Genomic DNA, 23,131 nt, shown 5'->3' on the forward strand with positions numbered 1-23,131 from the left:
CATACAGAAAATATGATAGAATAAAGACAGCCCAAAATCGGACAATACCTTTCTCGAGTTTTGCTCTTATCAACACATTCGGCGATCCATTTTTATTTATTTAGATAGAAGAAGATATAGGAGTGCGTTTTATCACATTAAAAAAAATCATTTGTCAGGTTTGGTTAAAATATGTGTATTATTTTTACAGGACCCCCCTCCATTTCAGAGAAGGGAGGAGTGTCATACCATCATAGAAACATTTTTCATATTCAAAAACCTTCACATGCCAAATTTGGCTCCATTTGATTGATTAGTTTTCGAGTTATGCAGAAATTTGTGTTTCATTTGTATGGTAGCCTCTGCTTAGAGAGGAAGGAGGAGTGTCGAAACACCATAGAAACGTTTATCGATCCCTAAAACCTCCATATGCCAATTTTGGTTCCATTTGCTCGATTAGTTTTCGAGTTATGTAGAAAATTATGTTTCATTTCATGGTAGCCTTCCCCTTAGAGAGATGGGAGGAGTGTTGAACCACCTTAGAAATTTTTCTTGCCCCCTAAAACCTCCACATGCCAAATTTGGTTCCGTTTGCTTGATTAGTTCTTGAATGTCTATCTACCATAGGAACGTTTCGTGCCCCCTAGAACCTTCACATGCCGAAATCGGCTCCACTTGCTTGATTAGTTTTCGAGTTGCGCAGAAATTTGTGTTTCATTTGTGTGGCAGCTCTCCCTTAAAGTGGGGGTGGAGTGTCTAACCACCGTAAGCACATTTATTGCACCCTAAAACCTCCACATGCCAAATTTTATTTCGTTTGCTTGATTAATTCTCGAGTAACGCAGAAATTTGTGTTTCATTTGTATGGCAGCCCCCCCTTAGAAATTATGGAGGGGTCTCAAACTATCATAGGAACCTTCCCCGACCCCAAAAACCCCTAAAAACTAATTTTCATGTTGATCGGTTCAGTAGTTTCCGAGTTCATAAGAATCAGACAGACAGACAGACAGAAATCCAGTTATACTTCGTCCCGCCCAAAATTTATTTTTCGGTATCACATGCACGTTTTCTTACTAAGCGCTGTTCATGGTTCCAATCGCAGAATTATACAGTGATTGATCTTCTAATCTCCCCTTTAAAATTACCTTTTACTATAAAATTCCTAGTACTTCTACCAAAACTCGAAATTATAATACCAGATTATTTTCAGACAAAATTCTCGTTCAAGATTTTTCAACCACTTGCAAATAACATGCCAAATTTCATTTCATTTGATCGATTAATTCTCGAGTAATGCAAAAATTTGTGTTTCATTTGTATGGCAGCCCCCTCTTAAAGAGGGAGGTGGAGTGTCTCACTACCGTAAAAACATTAATTGCACCCTATAACCTCCACATGCCAAATTTGGTTTTATTTGCTTGATTAATTCTCGAGTAATGCAGAAATTTGTGTTTCATTTATATGGCAGACTCCTCTTAGAGGGGGTGAGGGGTATCTAACCACCATAGAAACATTTATTGCACCCTAAAACCTCCATATGACTAATTTAGTTTCATTTGCTTGATTAATTCTCGAGTAATGCAAAAAATTGTGTTTCATTTGTATGGGGGGAGGAGTGTCTAACTATCATAGAAGCATTTATTGTACCTTAAAACCTTCACATGCCAACTTTGGTTTCGTTTGCTTGATTAATTTCTGAGTAATGCAGAAATTTGTGTTTCATTTGTATGGCAGCCCCCCCTTAGAGAGGGGGGAGGGGTCTCAAACTGTCACGAAAACCTTCTCCGGCCCCAAAAACCCCTACATACCAATTTTCATGTCGATCGGTTCAGTAGTTTCGGAGTCTATAAGAATCAGACAGACAGACATCACTTCATTTTTATATATATAGATGTATAGATTTGATATAATCGAATTAACGCTTTTTATTTCAAGTTGCATTAGGGTGACCATGAAAGAAAGGATTTTTTGCTTTATCTTTTATACAGGGTTTTCCATTTCGGACTTCCGAAAGTATACAGCCCTACGCTGACAACCGTTTGACATAGCTGTCAACCAAAGCGTCATATTGTTAGTTGAATGTCTGCCATTTTACAATATGGATCGTTTTAGCATCGCACAACGTGTTAATTTTGTTAAATAATACTATAAAAATGATGAAAAACCGGCAAATGTTTTTCGAGCATTACGGACGGATTTTGGTCGTCATGGACGGCCTACAGAGCACACAATCGCAAATGTAGTGCGTAAATTCGAACAAACTGGATCCGTGGCGGATATTGTGAAACCTGTGCATCATCGTAATGTGCGTTTGGCCGAAAATATTGCTGCTGGTGCTGCCAGTGTGGAGGATGACCCGAATGTTTCGATTCCACGGCGTGCTCAGCAATTGGGCTTGTCAAACACATCATTGTGGCGAATTTTGCATTTGAACTTGCACCTACATCCATATAAAGTCCAACTGGTACAAAAATTAGAGCGTTGTGACCATGGAATGCGTCGGGCACACGTCGATTGGGTGAACGAACAACAGCAGCAAAATGCTGAATTTTCGCATCAAATTTTCTTCAGCGATGAGGCACATTTCGAGCTCGGTGGCTATGTGAACACCCAAAATTTCCGTATATGGGGCTCAGAAAATCCACACGTGATTGTTGAGAGGCCATTGCATCCGCCAAAAGTCACTGTTTGGTGCGCATTATGGTCTGGTGGAGTCATCGGGCCGTATTTCTTTGAAAATGAGGACGGCGTTTTACTTTTTTACGATGTGGAACTTATCAATATCCTTATTATTGATGGTTATTGATGGTTTTCCACCCAAAAACTCATGGTTTCAATTTTAGTTTACTCAAATACAAAAAAAATTACATAGATTTGAAAATGTCACAATATGTAGAATCGAACATGATCCTTCAACTGCCACCAATAAACATTTTAGATGTTTGCCCCAGAAAAAAACGACAAACCAATGAAGAGGGCGTATTTTTGGGAAGAGATATCAATAACTTTGAGTAGAGTTGAGATAACTAACATGCCGGGTGTTCGGGTTCGATTCCCGTTCTGGTCGATGGAATTTTTCGTCAAAGAAATTTCCTCCGACTTGCACTGTGATCACGCGTATTCTAGAGCTTGCCACTCAGAATGCATTCAAGGCGTGTTATTTGGCATAGAAATCTCAACTAAGTACTAATAAAAATGACGCAAGTAATACTACGTTGAGACGGCGAAGTTCCTCTAGGAACGTTAGTGCCATTGAAGAAGAAGAAGAAGAGTTGAGATATTGAAAAATTTTGCATCGCAAATTGTTTGTATCAGTAAGTTCTAAAAGCCTTCTGAAGATAGTTTGCATTTAAAATCGAAATACAGGTAATCTTCGATATAACGTACATTTCACTTTCAAAATTGTACGTTGTATCGAATTGTACGTTATATCGAAGCATAATAAAGTACTCACAAACGTAGTCTATAATACATTATTGTGTTGCTGTTTTAGTAAAGTTAATGAATAACTTCAATCAGAAGACGAAGCCAGCCTTTCTCATGATGTTTCCCTCCGTACTGATGATTAAAGCTTGATTCATTTAGAATCCGGAATCACAAAACCAGCTGTATTTCGGGATTGATCGAAGGTACAAAACTTGTTTTAGCATCACAATACAGGTTTCCACGTTCCACATTCCTCATATCGTTATCATATCGTTATATTATCATCATCATTGTTATATTGGAATGGGTGGTCCCAAAAGGTAACAATGATAACGATATGAGGAATGTGGAACGTGGAAACCACCGAAAGTGTTTGAATAAGCCGAATTAACAGTTGAGGGGACCAAAAAACTATTTATTGAACTGTACTCTGCATCAAAAACGACCAGTATATCAGAAAAAATGCAACACAAAATCTTGATTTGTCTTGCGATTCCCCAAGAGCATGTTCGCCATAAGCTCCAACCACTGTTCTATACGAATCGGAAACTATTATTTTTGCGTGGATTTCAAAACATTATTGCATATGTTTCGAATTATTCGATTTGGGTCAAATATGCACCGTTTTTTTTTATTTGTAAAATTTGTTGCTATTCTAAAAGTAGCTTCATCATGCTTCTCTCATGGAAGTCTTGGTCCTTGTTGGCGGAAAAATCTGGTAATCGATTTTTACAATCTTCTATTGATCCTAATAACACTCAGGAAGTTTTGCAATGCAAGAAAAAGGTGGTAATCGCTTGGTACCAGGTCCAGACTATATGGTGGATGCATTAAAACATCCCAATCAAGCTCCCGGAGTTTCTGGCGAGTCGCTATAGACATGTGTGGCCAGATGAGAATAGAGATCTGAGTTTAGTGTATTGCACTAAAACAATTTTAAAAAATGAGTTAAAAAATTGAAACAAAAAAAAATCAACATTATAAAAGAAAAATTGTAAAATGTACCGAATTTTCTTTTTGTTGACTTCCATTGTTAACGCCCTGTAGCTTACAACTGAACGAAACAAACAAAAAATTGCAAAATAATTTTTTCTGTGTGAAATATCACCTTTACAACGAACATAATCTTATATGATCGATATTACGCGCGATATTGATCACTGAAGCTACACAGCTACCGAGAAAATAATGGATTAATTTTTCCTCCAACCTGATACATAGAGTTACAGATGAAAATACATCTACAAAAAAAAAACAGTTTTCGTTGTGAATGAAATTGCAACTGGCGCGATGCTAATACTCATCTTGACATTCATTTTCCTTTTTTCAGAATAAGGGACAAAGCCGTGTCCATTGCGAATAATGCCGGATATCCTCTCAGCTAACGAAGAAAAAGTTTTACTCCGCCACAAGAAAAAAACGCAAGCCTGGAGGTGACATTATACACAGTTGACGTTGGTATGATTATTCATTTCACGAGAGATAATTCTCAAGATTTAATTAAATACTTCCTAGGCATTAGCGTTCACGGTGAAATGCAGCGGGATTTAATTCAGTTCTTGCTGACTACTTTGCGTTGAAACGGATTGAAATGTTCTTCATTTTTCTAACTTTATTCAGCTACAAATTTTCAACTTTTTTCGGTAAATGTATTAATTCGATAATTCGGTAACATTATCTAAATCTTTTCAACATATAGCCACAAAATGTGATGGATTTATATATCGATCTCCTGTATTTTAATTTTATTATTTATAAGAATTTGATTTTCGGCAGTGTCAGTCAGTAAATTGCGAGACTTTATGAATGACAATATGCAGAATAAAACAACAAAAACGATATGAATGATATAATAGTTAGAAGATATGGAATCAAGCATGAGGATTACAACCAGAAATAAGCGATACTGAGGACCTTACTCTCCTTTCATCTCATAAAATAAGATTTATCATACCCTTGAGGCATTTTCGCCCATGTACAGGTGAACATTCCTACTAAACCTACATAGAAAATTCTCATCCATCTATCGACATTGGCAAATCAATATTCCATTCTCACGATACAAACTGCTGTGGTCAACTACTTATAATTTATCTTGAAGCAAAAACTTGAACTTAAACTTGGGTGAACCGCAAGCTTTATAGAGTCCTGAGCAAAACCAATGGAACTGAAAATACTACGCTCGGGTGTTGTAATCCATCATCATTGTACAAATTTCTGTAATTCAAACTTTAAACTTGAATAACGATTCCGGCCAAAGAGCCCGTCAGTATATCATGGTTCCCTTGCAATTATCAAGGGAACTATTATTTGTAAACATCACAACTATTCCCCTTGGCTTCTATCTACCCACTACATTTGTCATTTCATTTATGGCCCTGGATGATCTGAAATTGCTACCGATAAAGCCTCTCTGTTACCCGAAACTGTGAAGTTAGTATGAACACAGAAAGAATACGACACATCTGTAAATCAATTTGTCAACCCTCCTGTACTCGCGTGCAAAATTGTAACACGTATACTCGCGCACGGTGTCACAGACCGAAAATTGAACTTCTCTGTAATGTTGACATTGTGTATTTTTCAGGCTTTATCGGCATTTATTTGAAGAAGAGGGTATGATTGAATGAAAAAACTCAAAAAAATATGTTTTCTTCGTCTTTATTATGTTTAAATAGTCATCTAATTTAGCCTCCTCAAAATAGAGTAATTTTTGATACTCCAACACAAGTAACGAAATTCGAAGTTTTCACTGTTATTGATTAAAAGTATGCAACTAAATATAATTCATGGAAGTATAAAGAGCTATAAAATAACATAAAAAGGTATTAATCGATTGTGGTTTCATTGGATTAAGAATCAGGACATAGCATAACTGCATGCTCGAAACAAACATATTTTTCACATTTCATGCAGTTGTTGCGTGTTTTTCGGGTCTTTTATCGAAGAGAAGAATGTATAACGCCCTTCTAGATAATTACCAGATGATAAATGGAATATAAAGTTTACATATTTCAAATATTCTTTGTCTCTGTTTTCTTGGTGAACTAAGAATTAATGCCTTTTTTTAGTTGGGGCATAAAAAGATTATATAGAAGGATTTCTAGGAACTTCCTTTCCTTTTTTTGTTTTCTTGTAGATATTGTCCATTATAAAAAAATATCCCCGAAACTGTAACTGTTAAAAATTACCATAAGCTACCGATTAGTTGATAATTTACTGTTTATAATTCTTCCACTAGTGAAACTCTTTCACAAGTTTGTATATGTATGACCATTATATTTAGCGAATAACTATACGAAAGTCAAACATTCATATTTTGCTTTTGAACGTATGAATCTAACGACGAATATATCGACGAATAGTTAATATATGGATCCGTTCAATTCAGTTACAAATGGGACTGATATCAAATAAGAATAGTCCGGTAATGACCTTATGTATTATATTCAATAAATATTCCACGCCACTAACATTAATTTATTCATTTCATTCAACAATATTCTAGAATATGAAAAAAGGCACTTGTCCAAAAAAGTTACTCCTATACTCGCGTCGGTGTGTCAGACCGAAAGTGTTAAAAAAGTGGCACACGTCCCCTTTGTACCAACACATGCGATACGCTAAACGATGACGAACGGCGAATAACGAATCTAGAGAGAATCGCAAAGTCGTAGTGTTGATATTTTCTGAGAAATTAACGAATTATTGATTTCTCGGTCTGACAGACCAATGCGCGAGTATAGGAGTGTTAATAACATTTAAATTAGTTAAATGAATGCTTATTTTTAACCTACATTCGTGAGGTCAGAATTTAATAACGTTTCCTGAATTATAAACTGGAATATGCAATCAGAATCTACACTATTATATTTGAAATATAGAAATTACATCACGTACCTGGAATTGAACTCCCTATCTACACATTAAACCTGAAATCAGTTATTTGTATCTGAATCTAAATTCTAAATCTTTTGTCAAAATTTGGGATGTTTTTATGCTTTTGACACATAACAGTTAGAACTTTGTATGTATGTAATGTATGATTTTTAAATTTGTATGTGTATGTGCGCAAGCGCGCGGTGTAAACAAATGTTTTCGTTTTTTCAACAATATCCATTTTGCAATAGATAATTGGATAAGTAGTTCACAAAATGCCGAAGGAAAAAGAGAAAAAAAGGACAAATTGAAGCATTCCACTATGAAAAAGTTGCATTTATATAAATTGCTCGTCGAATTGGTCTACCCTATCAAGTGATTCATACGGATCAGCTAAAAAAACTCCATGTAAATCGATGCTCTCCAATCGAGACAGGCGGGAAATAATACGCACTACTTCGAAAACCTCGAAATCATCTATGCATATCAAGCAATCTTTGAAGTCTAACATCAAAAGGACTGAAAAGGTGAAAGCCCCAAATCTTTCACCTTCTCACATCAGAAAACGATTGAGTTTCGCTTGAACTCAAATAAGTCGGCAATAGAATCTGTACTTGGTTGATGTATTGGCTATGCATTCTACAACTGGAAAGCTCAAGATAATTTTCAAATTCTTCATGACAAAGGACTAATCTCTAAGTATGTTGTCGAGGAACGAATTGTAGAGTGATAAGAGAGGTCGAATTTGGTTGAGCTAAAATTTCCGAGATCTTTACTTAATAAAAAATATGGATACCTATGATATAACCGCAAGGTTGACGTGGGACTGCCGTTGGCTTAGTAATCATTTGTGTCTCTTCAATTAGCTATAATCGCACCTTGGATGTTCCTCATTGGTTACGATATCGCCGCTGCGCAGAGCTATCTTTTGTGTGTATTGATTTAGCTAGTGAATGAATGAAACAATTTACGAATTCAATTGCAAACAAATCCCAATTTAAGTCCATTCATGCATTATGGTAGTAGTTTTTTTTTGGTAGACTTATCTCACTTCTTAACTAGGCGAACCTAGCCAGAATTTTCACCTGCCCCCGGGCTTCTGAATGCCAAAGGGGGACTAGGCTCTGCGAAATGCACGTATCTGCATGCTCGTGCTGTTTCAGTCCTGACCGAGAAATTGTCGGACAATCGCGCAGGTGCTAAGGATTACCGACTTTTGGATGCCGGCCAATTCCTTCTCCATGTTCAACACCTTTAACGCTTCCAGAAGTGTCTTCGGGACAATTCCAGTTCCAGAGAGAACGACTGGGACAATTCTTGGGACCTCCCTTAGCCCCCACAGTTCCTTGAGCTCCACGGCCAATGGTCGGTACTTGCAGATTTTGCGACCGTGGGTCTCCTCCAGATTCTGGTTTAGTGAAATAGCGACATCGATGATGGTGACTTTGCGGTCGCTCTTGTCGTAAACCATTATATCTGGGCGGTTGTGGTGGATCGAGAGCTCGGTCAGAACAGTTTTTTTTTGTGTGCTTTTTGCATTCCATCGTGTATAATCTACAGACATGAATGAGAAAGCGCTGAAGTGAACTTCACACAATTTTGTTTTGTTTGGGGGGTTTTATGGTAGTAGTTATCGCAGCAAATAGTTATCAACACCATCGAATAGTATGCGTAGAAATTCAGTGAGCTGGCGACATGAAGGGATATCTTCCAATGCCGTCTTGAATAACCGAGCCAAAGCGTTGGATTTGTACCCGCTTTTGTAGATCGAGTTAGCAAATGAATTCCGGAGCGTAAAAATGCACGGGGGTATAAAAGTACTGCCGACTTGCGTGTATCTGCAATGCCGGTTTCGCAATCTGTATTGGGAAAAAAAACATTCCGATTTGCAAAAATGCAAGCGAGTACAAATGTACCCGCAACTTTCATCCATTTTGCAATGACGATTTCCCTAGGCTCCATGGTTTTGAAATCTGTGCTAGGTAAACATTCCGATTTGCAGAAATGCAAGCGACTGCAAAAGTACCCGCTGTTTGCATCTATTTTGCATTGCCGATTTCCCCAGGTACCAGGTTTTGAAGTCTGTGTTAGGGGAACATTCCGATTTGCAAAAACGCAACAAGTACAAAAGTACTCGCAGTGTGCATCTATTTTGCAATGCCGAATTCTCCAGGCTCAATGATTTGAAGTTTGTGTTAGGGAAACATTCCGATTTGCAAAAACGCAAACGAGTGCAAAAGAACCCGCAGCTTGCATCTATTTTGCAATGCCGATTTCCCCAGGCTCCATAGTTTTGAAGGCTGTGTTAGGGAAACATCCATTCATTTCAGCGATCGTACCTCAATCGTTGCGCAAACACAACTGAGCGGATTTCTGAGTGGCGCTCGCTTATATACCGATTGGTGATTTCAATAGCCTGTTGTGAAAGCAATTTTAAGGCTATTGAAACAAGTTTACGGATCAAAAAGTAACAATTATATAACGCGTAAACATTTTATCTTTCGAATGAAGTGTTTATCGTCCTATTTCGTTCAGTTGTTTAGGAGCTATTAACGCTCAAAATCTCAGTCTCCGGCGTAACGCTTCCGTTTTCGAAACTTCGATTTGTACGTACGTACGTACTTCTGGTAAGTTGTCGAATATTGTAGTATGTAGTACAAAAACAATGTTTCTTATTTTCACTTCTCCCTCCATATGAGGCACGTTGCATGTTGATCAATATACACAAAAAATTGAAAAAAAAATTTGACGTTGAACGCTTCAGTGTGATTAAACATAATAATAATACGGATAATGTACTAAAGCTTGAAAATAAATAAGTAAGTAGCAGATAGTAGTTATCACACCACTTTCCTTCATCAATCTAGGGCATTGGTGAAACTACAATAAAATCGTAGGCCACATCGGAATTCCATTATCTACAATTAGTTATTTCATCATATGCCGTTTAGTCGCTCTCTCCCTCTACGACTCGACTATCTCATTTCATTCTTCAGTGGCTTAAATTTAAACAATTGAAATTAAATGTTGGCAAAACAAAATACATGTGAATTTCTTCAGCAAACTCCAGTCTTGACGTAAATTTTGCAATAGATGGTGAGACATTAGAACGCGTGAAAGAAATCAAGTATTTAGGAGTTACTTATCACATAGACTTTTGCTCGTCGATCCTGTTCCTTGCAAACAATACACAAATAACGAGATTGCAGCGTTTACAAAATAAGGTTATGCGTTTGATTTTAAGATGTAGTAGATACACTTCCTCTAATTTGATGTTGGACGCGCTACAGTGGTTATCTGTGAAGCAAAGAATTTATTACTTGAAAATGGTGTTCATCTTTAAAATTTTGAACGGTATGCTGCCTCGATATTTGTGTGATCGAATTGAAAGAGGAAGTGACGTTCATTGATACAATACAAGAATCGCGAACGATGCTAGGACACCAAACTTTATGTTTACTAGGTCGCAGAACTCGTTGTTATATAAAGGGATAAATTTTAGGATTCTTGATAGCTCATTCAGGATTCTTGAAAACTGTCTTTTTATCAGATAGTCATGTCAAGTATTTCTGAATTGTGGCAGATCTCGTTTATGTTCTAAGCTGAAACTATCAGACATTGGGTGCAATTCCCAATCAGTCAAGGATCTTCCCGGGTTGGAAATTTTCTTGACATGCCTTGAAAAACTTTGGGCCTGAAGTTGAGATTACGTCGAAACGAACTGGAACATTGTTTGTTTTTATTTTACAGTTTTTGCCTATTTATAATGTTCAATTAATAGAAATTTATGCCTGCAACAGAGCCAGTTCGCTTTGATTGTTTTTAACACTGTTTTTTTATTGTTTCAAACATAAATATTATCTATTAGATAAATCGGCCTGTTAAAACCTTTGTAAGGGTATGAGGTGGGCCATCATCATCATCATCATCATCATCATCATCTTCCCCGTCAAATGGACTTCATTGCAGTTTGAAGTGACTCCCCTGCTTGGGATTTTTAAAGTAACATAACAAGCAAACGTAAATAGCGTCCAAAATATCGTGCAGTTTTGGAAGAATTATAAACAAAATTTTAGTTCACTTTGCCTCCGAATTCAATTTTGTGAAAAAAACATACAGTGTACGATACAAAAAAGTCTAGCTCACCTGCAGTATACGTCAAACCACGTTGAGCTAAAACATCGACGCATGAATACGTGATACATGAGAGAAACGAATTCTTTTTGGGGGGAGTCACTTCAAAATGCAAAGAAGTCCATTAGACGGGGAAGAATGAAATGAGATAGTCGAGTTGTAGGTCGAGATAGCACCTGAACACCCGAATGACTGTTGAGTCATATTGACAGAGTAACTGCTGGAAGAAGCCAAAACTCATTTCCAATTGAATACGTAGTCCTCTGACTATCCTCAGCTGAATATGACATTGCCGATCCCTGATCCCAAGCGCAGAAGCTGCCGTATTCTTCAGATCTGGCCCCGTCAGATTATCTATCCTTTTCACCTTTTCGCAGAGCAGAACTTCGCCGAATATAAAAGTGTCGAAAATTGGGTCGGCGGATGATTCTCGTCGAAACAAAAGCAATGTTTTATTGGATCGACAATTTGCCTGAGAGATGGCCGAAATGTTCGGTTCAAACGATGGTACTTCGAAATGAAATATATATTTTTAGTTTGATTTCGGTTTGTCCAAAAATGTGTACAATGCAAAAGTAAGATATTAAGCTAGTCCAGTGCTAAAGTAGACTAATTTAGTAATTTAGAAGTAACATCTACAACTAGCAAGAAAAAATAGGGATCAACTAAAAATCTATCTTAATATGCGGGACTCAAATGTTCAATTAGAATGTCACTACACTACACTACACCTACATTCCCACTACATTCTAGTCCATTATTAGAACACCGCACCAAACGGATTAGTTGACGGAAAGAGCTCCCCTAGTCATTGACATTCTCTAAAGGCATACTGGCTTCTGCAACGTCTACCGAGCAAAAGCCGTGCCGAGCAAAAGATTAAAACTTGTAATGGATTAGTTTCATGAAGATGCTGCTTCAAACCTTTCAGAAAACGACGATCACGACGAATGTATACAATTTCGCTTAACGTTGGAAACCATAAACAGGATATCATCTGACTTTCACCCGAACTAGTGCTCCCAGCGTTGAATGAGCTGTCCCGCTAAGTGCATTTTGCGTTACGTGGAGCGAAGTGAAAACGGAAGAGTAGCGAGATCAACTGGAACCATAATATTATGCGTGGCAAATATTCGTCTCAATTTATGTATTCACTGTAAGTGACTCCGTTTGTCTGCGAGCAGCTCAACTGGGAACTTCCGACATAAGTCTCCACCTAATCCCGGAATAGAAAAGGCACCCAAACTCATATTTAATCTGTTTCGTTTACTCTCGCCGCATTCGTCTGCGTAGTGAAATATATTTCCGCGAGAAGATTTATGCCCGTTCGCTCATATTCACGCGAGTGTAATTTATGGCAAAACGGGCAGTGGAATGGTGGGTGGAACGGCGGCAGTGCCAGCAGCAGATCCGCCAGACAATTTCATTTGTAAGATTTCCGCCATTCAGGAGTACATTTTTCATACAAATGAGCGCTCGTTTGCTGCCGAATGGGGAGCATCTGTCATACATACGCGCCACGACACAGAAACAAGCGTATTCCTCCATGCAGATTGGATTTTGATACCGGAGGCGGTATGATTAAAACATGATTCCGTGATTATTGCTTCGGGTAAAGTGGCGAACCGCAACTCTATGACCACGAAGTGAACTCGTTATCACCGGTAGTCTTGTGGATTCTCTGTGGTTAAGTTCAATAGACGGGTTCGCGTGAAGAAGTACTGCCATTTTTTCCAATCGACCACGAACGTTTCTGTGGGTCAATATGAGCTTCGTGGAAAAAAAAATCAATTGAAATTTACTTATTTAACACATTGAATCGAAGTCCAATTTACGGTTATCAATTGTGATGACGCTTCAATGGCATTTGCTAAGCACATCAGGATGAACCATGAATTTGAATGACTACCATATAACGTAAACTATTCTCTTCGTCCCACCGTTTATCGCTCTTATCGCACGATTGACCAACGCATCATGTGTTGTCGATGAATTGAATATTAGTTTGCACTCATGATGGTATTGTGGCTTCAAATTGTCGCTCCATCATACAAGGTGGATGGATGGAACATTTGAAAATGAAAATGAAAAATAATGTTTTACAAATATTTATATTTTATTCATTTTCTGTGATCCATGTTATTGATTCCAGACTCCTAAAATATTGGGTTGGGAAAAAAAGTCGTATATTGCCAATATATGGCAACACTTAACCATATCTTGTGTTGTACTTATCGCATAGGGTCATACTATACGGCTATTTAAAGACGACAATCTTTGCTACAAGTGTCGTTTTGACAGTGTTGTGATTGTCCTTTTCAGTCTCAAGTTACAGCGCGTCGAAGATGGAGTCCACTAAGCAAGAAATTCGCCATATTTTACGTTTTTACTACCTGCGTGGTAAAACTGCAACGAAGGCGGCCGAAAAAATTCGTGTAGTTTATGGACCCGATAATGTAACGATTCGCACAGCACAGCGTTGTTTTGATCGATTTCGTTCTGGTGTAGTGGCTGTCGTCGTGGAAACCGATATAATCGTTGAAATCATCTAAGTAGACCGGCATGTGAGCACTCGCTTGATTGGCCAGGAACTGGGTATAGACCATAAAATTGTTTGGAACCATTTGCAGAAGATTGGATTCCAAAAAAAGCTGGATGTATGGGTGCCACACGAGTTGACGCAAAAAAATCTTTTAGACCGAATCAACGTCTGCGATGCACTGCTGAAACGGAACGAACTCGACCCAGTTTTGAAGAAGATGGTGACTGGTGATGAAAAGTGGATCACGTCTTCTTCTTCTTCTTCTTCTTCAATGGCACTAACGTTCCTAGAGGAACTTCGCCGTCTCAGCGTAGTATTACTTGCGTCATTTTTTATTAGTACTTAGTTGAGATTTCTATGCCAAATAACACGCCTTGAATGCATTCTGAATGGCAAGCTCTAGAATACGCGTGATCACAGTGCAACTCGGAGGAAATTTCTTTGACGAAAAATTCCCCCGACCAGAACGGGAATCGAACCCGAGCACCCTGCATGTTAGTTATGACGCTAACCACTCGGCCACGGGAGCACACACGGATCACGTAACGGGTGTTAAATAAAAAATGAGAATTTTTTCAATCACATGTAAAAATTTTTTTTTCATCGATTTCAGTATTTTTTATTAATAACATAATGTATTTTCTTCAAAAAATGTCAGTGAATGTTTGAGTAAGGGCCGTGGTCTGCTGTTCGAGGCAACTTTGTCGCGATGCTCTCACAAGATCGTTGTACAGCACTTACGTCCATTTTCCGGATACAATTCCGGATTCTTGTAGTGAGTTGCTTCGTGTCCTTGGCCCTCCAATTGTTTTTATACACTAGGGCACTGAGTGAGCCAAAGAAATCCTCTATTGGGCGGCACTGGGGCAAGTTTGTTGGGTTACGATCTTTCGGCACGAACGGTATCTTCTTCTCATCAAGAAACGCCAGCGTCTTCTTGGCGTAATGGGAAGACGCCTTGTCCGGCCAGAAGACGTACTTCCCATCCGCGTGATGCTCGTTCAGGAACGGCAGCAGGATTTTATCGAGGCACTCTTCTCGATAGATTTGTTGGTTCATAGCCAGACCGCTCGGCTTAAACCAAGGCTTTGAAATGCCCCGAAATGGCGATGTACAACATAACCTTTTTTTTCAAACTTGGCGATGTACAACATAACCTTTTTTTCAAACTTGTGCCCCGAAATGGCGATGTACAACATAACCTTTTTTTCAAACTTGTGCTTGAACTTGTATTTCACTTCAGGCGGTGTGGATGACTTGTCGCTGGAGTAGTAATTATCATTTCCTGGAATATGCGTTTTGGACAGCGGAAAATAGCTTTCGTCGTCCAGAACGAAAGACGTCCCGCGGTATTTTTTGGTCATCCACCGACACTGTGATTTAACCGTCTCAATCTGCTCCTCCGTGTACTCCGGTGACCTCGTCTTCTTCCTGCAGACGATTCCTTCCATCTTGAGGGTCCGATGGATCAATACGTGGGAGCAGCCATATTTCCGACCGGCGTCACGCAGGCTGGTTGCGTCCTTGTTGTCAAACAGCTTCTTTAACGATGTCTTCCTCTGCTTCGTCATTATCGTCACCGGACGACCACTTCCGACCTTCCGTTCTACGTTCAGGGAACCCAGGATACGATATACCGTACTGACAGGTACATTTTCTTCCTTAAAATGTGACACAATGAACTTTTTTCCTTGCTGGAAATGCGTTTCGTAGAACCGTACAATCAGGCTTCCGGAAATCGCATGCCTACACCTATGCGACAGTGAACTATGAGACTGGTTGTCACATTTCTCTCAGACCGCCAAGCGCATCACAAGCTAGATTGACGAGACACTGTTTTTGTGAAAGCGATATGTCGCATGCTCATATTTTTGTTATGAGTCTCACAGCTTGCCGTCTCGTCTCATATCTGTCAAAATGAATACATGTATATTTCGGTGAGATAAACATGCGACATCTCAATGCGATATCTCACAGATAAATACAAAGCAACGCCTCTGTGTAGCTTCGATATGACTGACTGAAGATGAAATTTTTTGAAAAGAGCGTAAGTCATTCCATATTTTTTACACCGTAAGAATGTACACACACTTCTTTGTATTTTTGACTGGACTCTAATTGAACACAACGCGCATCAAATGAATACCAATTCGTGCGTCACAAACTTATTCCGTATAGTTAGCTAAATCTTACTTCTATCAACAATGAGAATGTGCGCTTTATAAACCAGACACTGTTTGTTATTATTCGTTCAATTGAAAATCGGAAAAATCGACATACAACATTGCAATTTTCTCCCATATGATCCCAGCCTCCAACTGAACGATCAATATTGGTAGTTGAATCATGGTACAACAGTCACACGAAATATGCCTTTTTCAAAATTCACTTTGACAGACTTTGTTTGTTGTTGTTACTGTGCAGTGAAATTTTATCATCTCGTGCATATTTGCAAAGTTTTCAAAGGATGTCTTTGAATAATAACGTAAGAGACGAGAATTTATTCGAAATAAATCATGCGGGGAAGGAAGCGACCTGTAGAACATGCGGGAAGAAAATAACGGACCTGAGAAAATTCAGCTACCAGCGTCACTACAGGCTTGTGCACAAACAACTCGCGGTCGAATTGCAGCTTCGTCAAGAGGATGATATTCCCGATTTTCAACCTCCACCCACTAAGGTGCCGAAGATTCCGATCCGTATGACTCAGCACACGTATATGTGGTCCATGACAGAACTAGTAACTGCGAACGGTTTACCATTAAACTTATTTCGGTATCCGGCATTCCAAAGAATCGCCCGGCCACTCGAAGAAGATAAGTATTAGTCATCCGCATTATTTAGGGTGACCTAAAAAATGACCTCCCCTTTCCTCTGTGTTCCCATAAGGTTTTCCATGCAAACTTCAATACGACGGAGGGAAGGATAACTTTAAGGGCGGCATGTGGAACAAGTGACCCCAAGAGGGTGGAGGGGGGGAGTAATTTTTTAGATCACTCTAATCTGCAAATTGGTCATTTGAAGTTTACCAATTGGATCGTGAATGTGTGTCCATTTTTTGTCTCACATTACATTCCCTTTTCTGCAGGTTTGAAAATCAACCATTTAGATCCAGAGTCCATGCACAACGTCTTATCGAATGTTGCTAATCAGCTAAAAGATTTCATAACGAAATCCATGGATGGCAAAATGGTGTGCCTAAAAATTGACACAGCAACACGAATGGATCGTGATTTCTTAGGAGTCAACGTGCAGTACCCGGAGAATCAAGTAATACAGATTCGAACATTGAATGTTTTAGAGCTGAAAGACAGGCACACAGCTGAAAATCTCACTGCTGAAATCTTAGGAGTGTTGGATCGGGATTCGGGATTGACATTCGACGTTTGTTGTGCGTTACGACTGACAATGCGAGCAACGTTTGTGCCACCGTAAAGCGATTGAAAATGCACCAAGAACTTGCTATGAACGATATCGAAGCCATTCTGAACTACGACAGTAACGATAGATCGTTGCAAGGAGAACGTGATGGTGACATCGAGAATGAAGATGATGACGAAGAAGACAGCGATGCGGTTGATGAAGATACGGTTCTCCCGTATCTGCACGGGTTAAGTTAGTGGAAGGGATTCTGCAAGGCGTTAGATGTGCAGAGCACACCCTTCAGTTGGCTGTTTCGGATACCTTGAAAACTGTACAGGGTTCGTTATCGGACATTCGTAGTTCTGTGAAACAGTTACGCAAGCAACCATACAAGAACATGTTTACTATGAGTAAGCATTGCAAACCGAAACTCGATTGCCCAACGAGATGGAACAGCACTTACATTATGGTGCAATCACTTTCAAAGGAGAAAGAGTTTATAGTTTCGCTGAACGATTATGAAGACAATCCCATCATCAGCGCCCACGAATGGGATTTTGTTGAATTGTTTCTTCTCGTTTTCAAACCAGTAGCTGAGGCTACAATAAAGCTACAGCATTCGCAGGTGACCTTTGGAGATCTTTTTTTGATATGGGAAAGATGTTCATTTGCGTTGAAATCGATGAAAAGTGAATTAGCTGCTACGCTTTTATCAAACATGGACAAGAGACTTCCCATGTTAACGACCAATAAAGCTTTCCTTGCAGCAATTTTCGTTGACCAAAGAATCAACTTCAGGAATAGTCCTTTCATAACTAACCAACAGAGAGATATAGCTTTGGTAAGTATAAAATTAGGCCCAATACCAGAAGTCGAGTCCAGCGTTTGATTATTTTTCGAAAGTAGGGTAGCATGGGGTAATACGCGCCACGGGGTAGTATGACCGTCAGCGTTCAATTTTGTGGTCTTCCTAGCTCTTCCAGAATATTTTCACTCAAAATCGGAAGAAGCCTTGCTGTACTTCAGTTATGCATGTTGTTTGTGTTCATTCGACTATTACAACCATACGCAAAAAGGCTCGTGGTCACATTACCCCACCGTACCCTACATACTTCCAAAATAGACAAATCGGCTGTCACTTTACTCTGTTCGACCTCTGCTCACCTTACATGACTCCTAATCTTTTAATGTATTCCAACAGGATTTCTTGAAACAAACTTGGTCCAAATTGCGAGAACTATCCGGAATCACTCCGGTAGCATCAACATCCCAACACCGTGGTGGTGTTGTAAATGATGCTTTTGAGGCATATTTGCAATCCTTAGACGATGCTACCAATAATACAGAGGAATCTGAAATTATTGACGAGCTCAATAGCTTGTCTCGACTACCAAGGCTAAAGCTGCAAACTAAGGATGGAAATGAAGAGACAATTTTGGAATGGTGGTTCAAAACTAAAGCCTCTAAGCCAAATTTGTTTGCCTTAGTTTCGACTATCCTGGCAATGCCGTGCAATCAAGTCAGCGTGGAACGTACTTTCAGTTCTTTGCCTATCATTCTCACAAAGTACAGAGTACAACTGAAGGAAGAGACACTGAACAATATTCTGTTCATTCGTCTAAACTCCGACCTGTTGAAGAAGGTAGATTATACGATGGTTTACGTACTCTGATAAGAAACCTCAAAAGCAATATTACAACAAGTATCGGCAGTATCTTCAAGCAACATTTGCTTTTGATAAGAAAGTTAATAGAAATTTTATAAAAATATTTAGAGGAGTGAGGGGTGAATGGGAATACGTGAGCGGTGGTTGGCGACCTTACGGTACATTGAAAAATTTATCAAACGAAGCTAACTTGATTTTGTCAGTATTAGCTAGTACATATTAGTATACTTCTTACTCTCGATTTCCAGGGTCAAGGTTTTAAAACATAAAATGTGCATTGTTTTTCTTAACTATGGGGGGGGGGGGGGGTACAATTGTAATTTCACAACATAACATGTGTGGCCTACTACGTTCGAACCAGATTAAGTTCCAACAATGACACCGACACATTTTCTAGAACAGAATGTGGATATCTACAGATTGTATAAGTTGAGGAGTTTTTTTTTTTGCTGACATTAGAAAATCATAAGATCTTTTACGAGGTATACTGCACATAAACGTATGTCAATCTCATTAACATAGGAAATCACAGCAAACACATGAATGTTATACTTTTGTTGGCACTAAATGTTTTATACTTTGAGCAGTATCCCTAGCAGTATCAGGTTGAGAAATGCCACATTTTTTGTTTAATAGCAGTTTTTGTAGCAAGATATGATATACGATACTTAATAAACATAAAACCGCGGACAAGAATAGTGATTTGAATTAACCAAGTCTGTCAAGCTCAGATGCACGAATATGTACATGAGATGATCTCGTGAGATAGTCTCATGTACTTCGCCTCATGAGATGTCGCATGCGATCCAATAGCATGAAACTCTTTTCGTTGAAAATTGTATTGTGCCATATAGTCGCATGTCGCATAGATTTTATGAGTAGGTGAGATGTGACATGTAGGAAGATCGTGATACAGAGAGAAATGCATCTCATGTGTACAGCTCTTCCATGTATGTGAGATTGTTGCTCGTGCGTCACTTAGCCAACGGTACGTGCACTGGAAGTCTGCGTACAATGCGTTCGCGGAGCACGTGCTGTTTCGACGCCATCTTTGCTTTGACTAAATTCAAACTAGCAAAACCAAACACGCCTACTGTTTCTAGGGAGCCCAAAGAGCAATTTTCTTGGAAAAAGAAAATTTTACGCTCTTTATTTGAGTTACTGAAAGGTATTGAAAAATTTCTCATTTTTAATTTAACACCCGTTACGCCAACCTAAAGCCAAAAAAGTCGTGGTCGAAGCGCGGTGAGCCGGCCCAAACCATCACCAAGCCCGGATTGACGGCCAGGAAGGTTTTGCTGTGTGTTTGGTAGGATTGGAAGGGAATCATCCAATATGACCCTTTATGAGGGGCTTAGAATGCAAGGGGTGTAAGTGACTTGATCGATTTCTCTTCATAAACTTTTTCTTCAGTTAATAACTCAACTGCAAAAACGTTCCAATTTGAGTTTGCTATAGAATCCGATAGATGAGGCTCTGACCTGTCTTCCGCATTGTCAAATACAGCTGGGAATGTATTTGCAGCTAAGTTATGACCAAAAGAGAGAGTTTTTCAATTAGACTAATAAAACGACAAAATAGACAGCTCCAATCGGAAGGTCCATTCTCGAATAATGCGTGATAGTTGCTGCACGGCAATTTTAATCGCCGCTTGCCTGAACCGGGGGACGCAAATTGAACCAATCAAAAGATAATCAAACCGAACACAGAATTTATTGCAAGTACTATATTCGTATTGTATGAGCAACAGCACAGATTGATTGTGCTTTCCCAATCAGAACCAATTATATAACAAAATCTGTAAATCCCCACCATTTGGGGGAACTGCGAGTGGTGGGGACACCATTGATAAATTGGTTGGTTTTCCTGAGCCGAAGCTACTAGGAGACATAATTGAAGGCTAGCTATTCCGAGGTACAGCCAGGTGAAAAAATATCGGTTCACAGCTCAATGTACAGCAACGGGGGGAGGGTGGAGTTGAGATACAGCACATACAGCAGCATTAAAAGCAAGGCAGCACTAAAATTTAAAAACCATCGAACACCGGGAGGAAAATCGAAGTCACATTAGAGAAAATCATTTTTTGAAAATCACTTGAATAATGTCACCTTAATAGTACATATTACTGTAAAATAAGTAGTTCATTGATAATAATATTTCGGGAATGTTAAGAAAGTGTTTCTGATTCTAACTATGCCTCACTGGGTGTCCTAACTTTGCCAGTCCCTGTGTGAAAAAGCAAAAAAAAAAGTATAAAAGTCTGAGCTTAGGGGCACGGACGTAAGTTTGACGTAGGACTGTGATTGGTCGGAACAAATTTTTTATTTGTAAATGTTTTCGTTGTTCAGAAATCTGTTATTTTAACTCTTTTAAAACTCCAAATGGAGGCCCTTAAAAGGACCATTTGTTATATGTACTCACAACCGTCAAACGAGTTGTAACGAACAAAAAAAATGAAAAGTATTAATGGATTTCAGTGGGACACATAACAGAGTGGAATGGTAGACGAAGTATATTTGGATCGGTAAACAAAAAAAAAGGTGTCATTGATTGCATTGAATATGAAGTTTATGGGGCAGAAACAAAGAAATGTTGAAAATGCTTACGATTTCGTTATATTTTGAGACAAAATACACATTAAATCATAAAGCTGCTTCATGTTTAATGCATAGCTATGTGTGTGGTGCCACAAATGTATAGCTTGCTGATAACGGCCGTTATACCTTATTAAACGTCCCACCTTGTATATACACACTTGATACGTTATCATCTTCAGTACACAGACACACACTCTCCCTATTCGGTTGCACAGCACTAAGCCGAGATCTTCGGACATCACGATTCCTCGGCTCCAGCGGTTACACACTATGGTATTGTGATCTCTTTTGATTGTATTATCCTTATTATTAGTCTTATTCTTAGCCATAAAAAATAATGAAAAATGGTGAAATAATGTTCGTTTGTAAATTATACTTCACGTTACACACTCTGACACTTTGGGCCATGCCAATATCATCTTGGTAACGCTGAAATAACAATTTTCTATGGAATTGCAGCCATCCTACTAACCCACTCCACCATCTACATCACCCTCATTCCTACACATCGACTGAATGTCTCATTTATTTGATAGAACGAATTATTGCACACAATTTACTGTTGCAAACAACATTCACGGGAACCAAGCTGAAAGAAAGAATGCATAACACATGATTTACCTTTGCCGGATCCAGGAAACAAGCAGCGGAAAACACTGAGGGATGTCCACCATGGTAGCAGGCACCGCCGACAGCCAAGCCACCAAGAGGCCGCCGCATTGGTTGAGAAAAGCAGTATGAAAAATTCCTTCCTCACACCTCCAGGATAGGAGGTACTGACTGACTGACGCGAGCAAGCGCGTTCACTACCGGAAAACAATGCAGTTGAAGAATGATAGGTAACAGTGGGAAATGCAAGGGGCAGTGAAAACTGCAGGTATAGGCGACCAGCCAACTAAACCAATGCAGAAACTCTTTTCCATCAACTCTTTAAATGCGCAGAGGTGCTTCCTCCTCAGATGGACAACCAAAGCGCACAGGCTCGAATCAGAAAATGGCCGTTTCGTGTAGATTGGCATGTTCAGTGTAGGTGACAGCATCACGAATTATGTTTTCCAGGCATACATTCCTCGAGTTTCTTAGTAAATGAGATCAGAGATACGCTTGACACCACCACGATGAGCTGGACGACGGATAGCGGGTTTGATGCTCTGGATGTTGTCATGCAGTACCTTGCGATGCGCTTCGCTCCTCCTTTGCCTCCTTTGTCGCATCCAGTCGTGTTGGTTGATGAGGAAAGCATTGTTGACCAAAGCACACTAGAAACACTGATGCTTGCCGATCTGAGCGTCGAACGAGAATGAGAAATTTTTCCTTCCTTCCATGTTTGTATTAGTATTATGTACTTTGCAGTTCATTCGCCTCTAGAGACGAATGATACCTCCTTTTATATTAACTACTAGCTGAAAGGCAAACTTCGTCCCGCGCAAAATTTGTTCTTTGTTATCAATACCTTCAAACATTCACGTTTTCTTACTAAGCGCAAGTTCATGGGTCCAATCGCAGAACTGTTCATTGATTGATTTTCTAATCGACCCCGTTGAA

The 23,131-nt window shown here is 39.2% G+C and overlaps 1 protein-coding gene and 1 pseudogene across 3 annotated transcripts in view; both read right to left on the reverse strand.

The window, feature by feature from the left end:
• The window catches only part of LOC129775161 (D(2) dopamine receptor), a 147,083-nt gene that overhangs the window by 54,734 nt on the left and 69,218 nt on the right, over positions 1 to 23,131 (reverse strand). The window lies entirely within an intron of this gene.
• LOC129780959 (U4 spliceosomal RNA) lies at positions 8,140 to 8,207 on the reverse strand (annotated as a pseudogene).

This window comes from Toxorhynchites rutilus, chromosome 3, assembly GCF_029784135.1.
Source record: "Toxorhynchites rutilus septentrionalis strain SRP chromosome 3, ASM2978413v1, whole genome shotgun sequence".
Taxonomy (NCBI): Eukaryota; Metazoa; Arthropoda; class Insecta; order Diptera; family Culicidae; genus Toxorhynchites; species Toxorhynchites rutilus.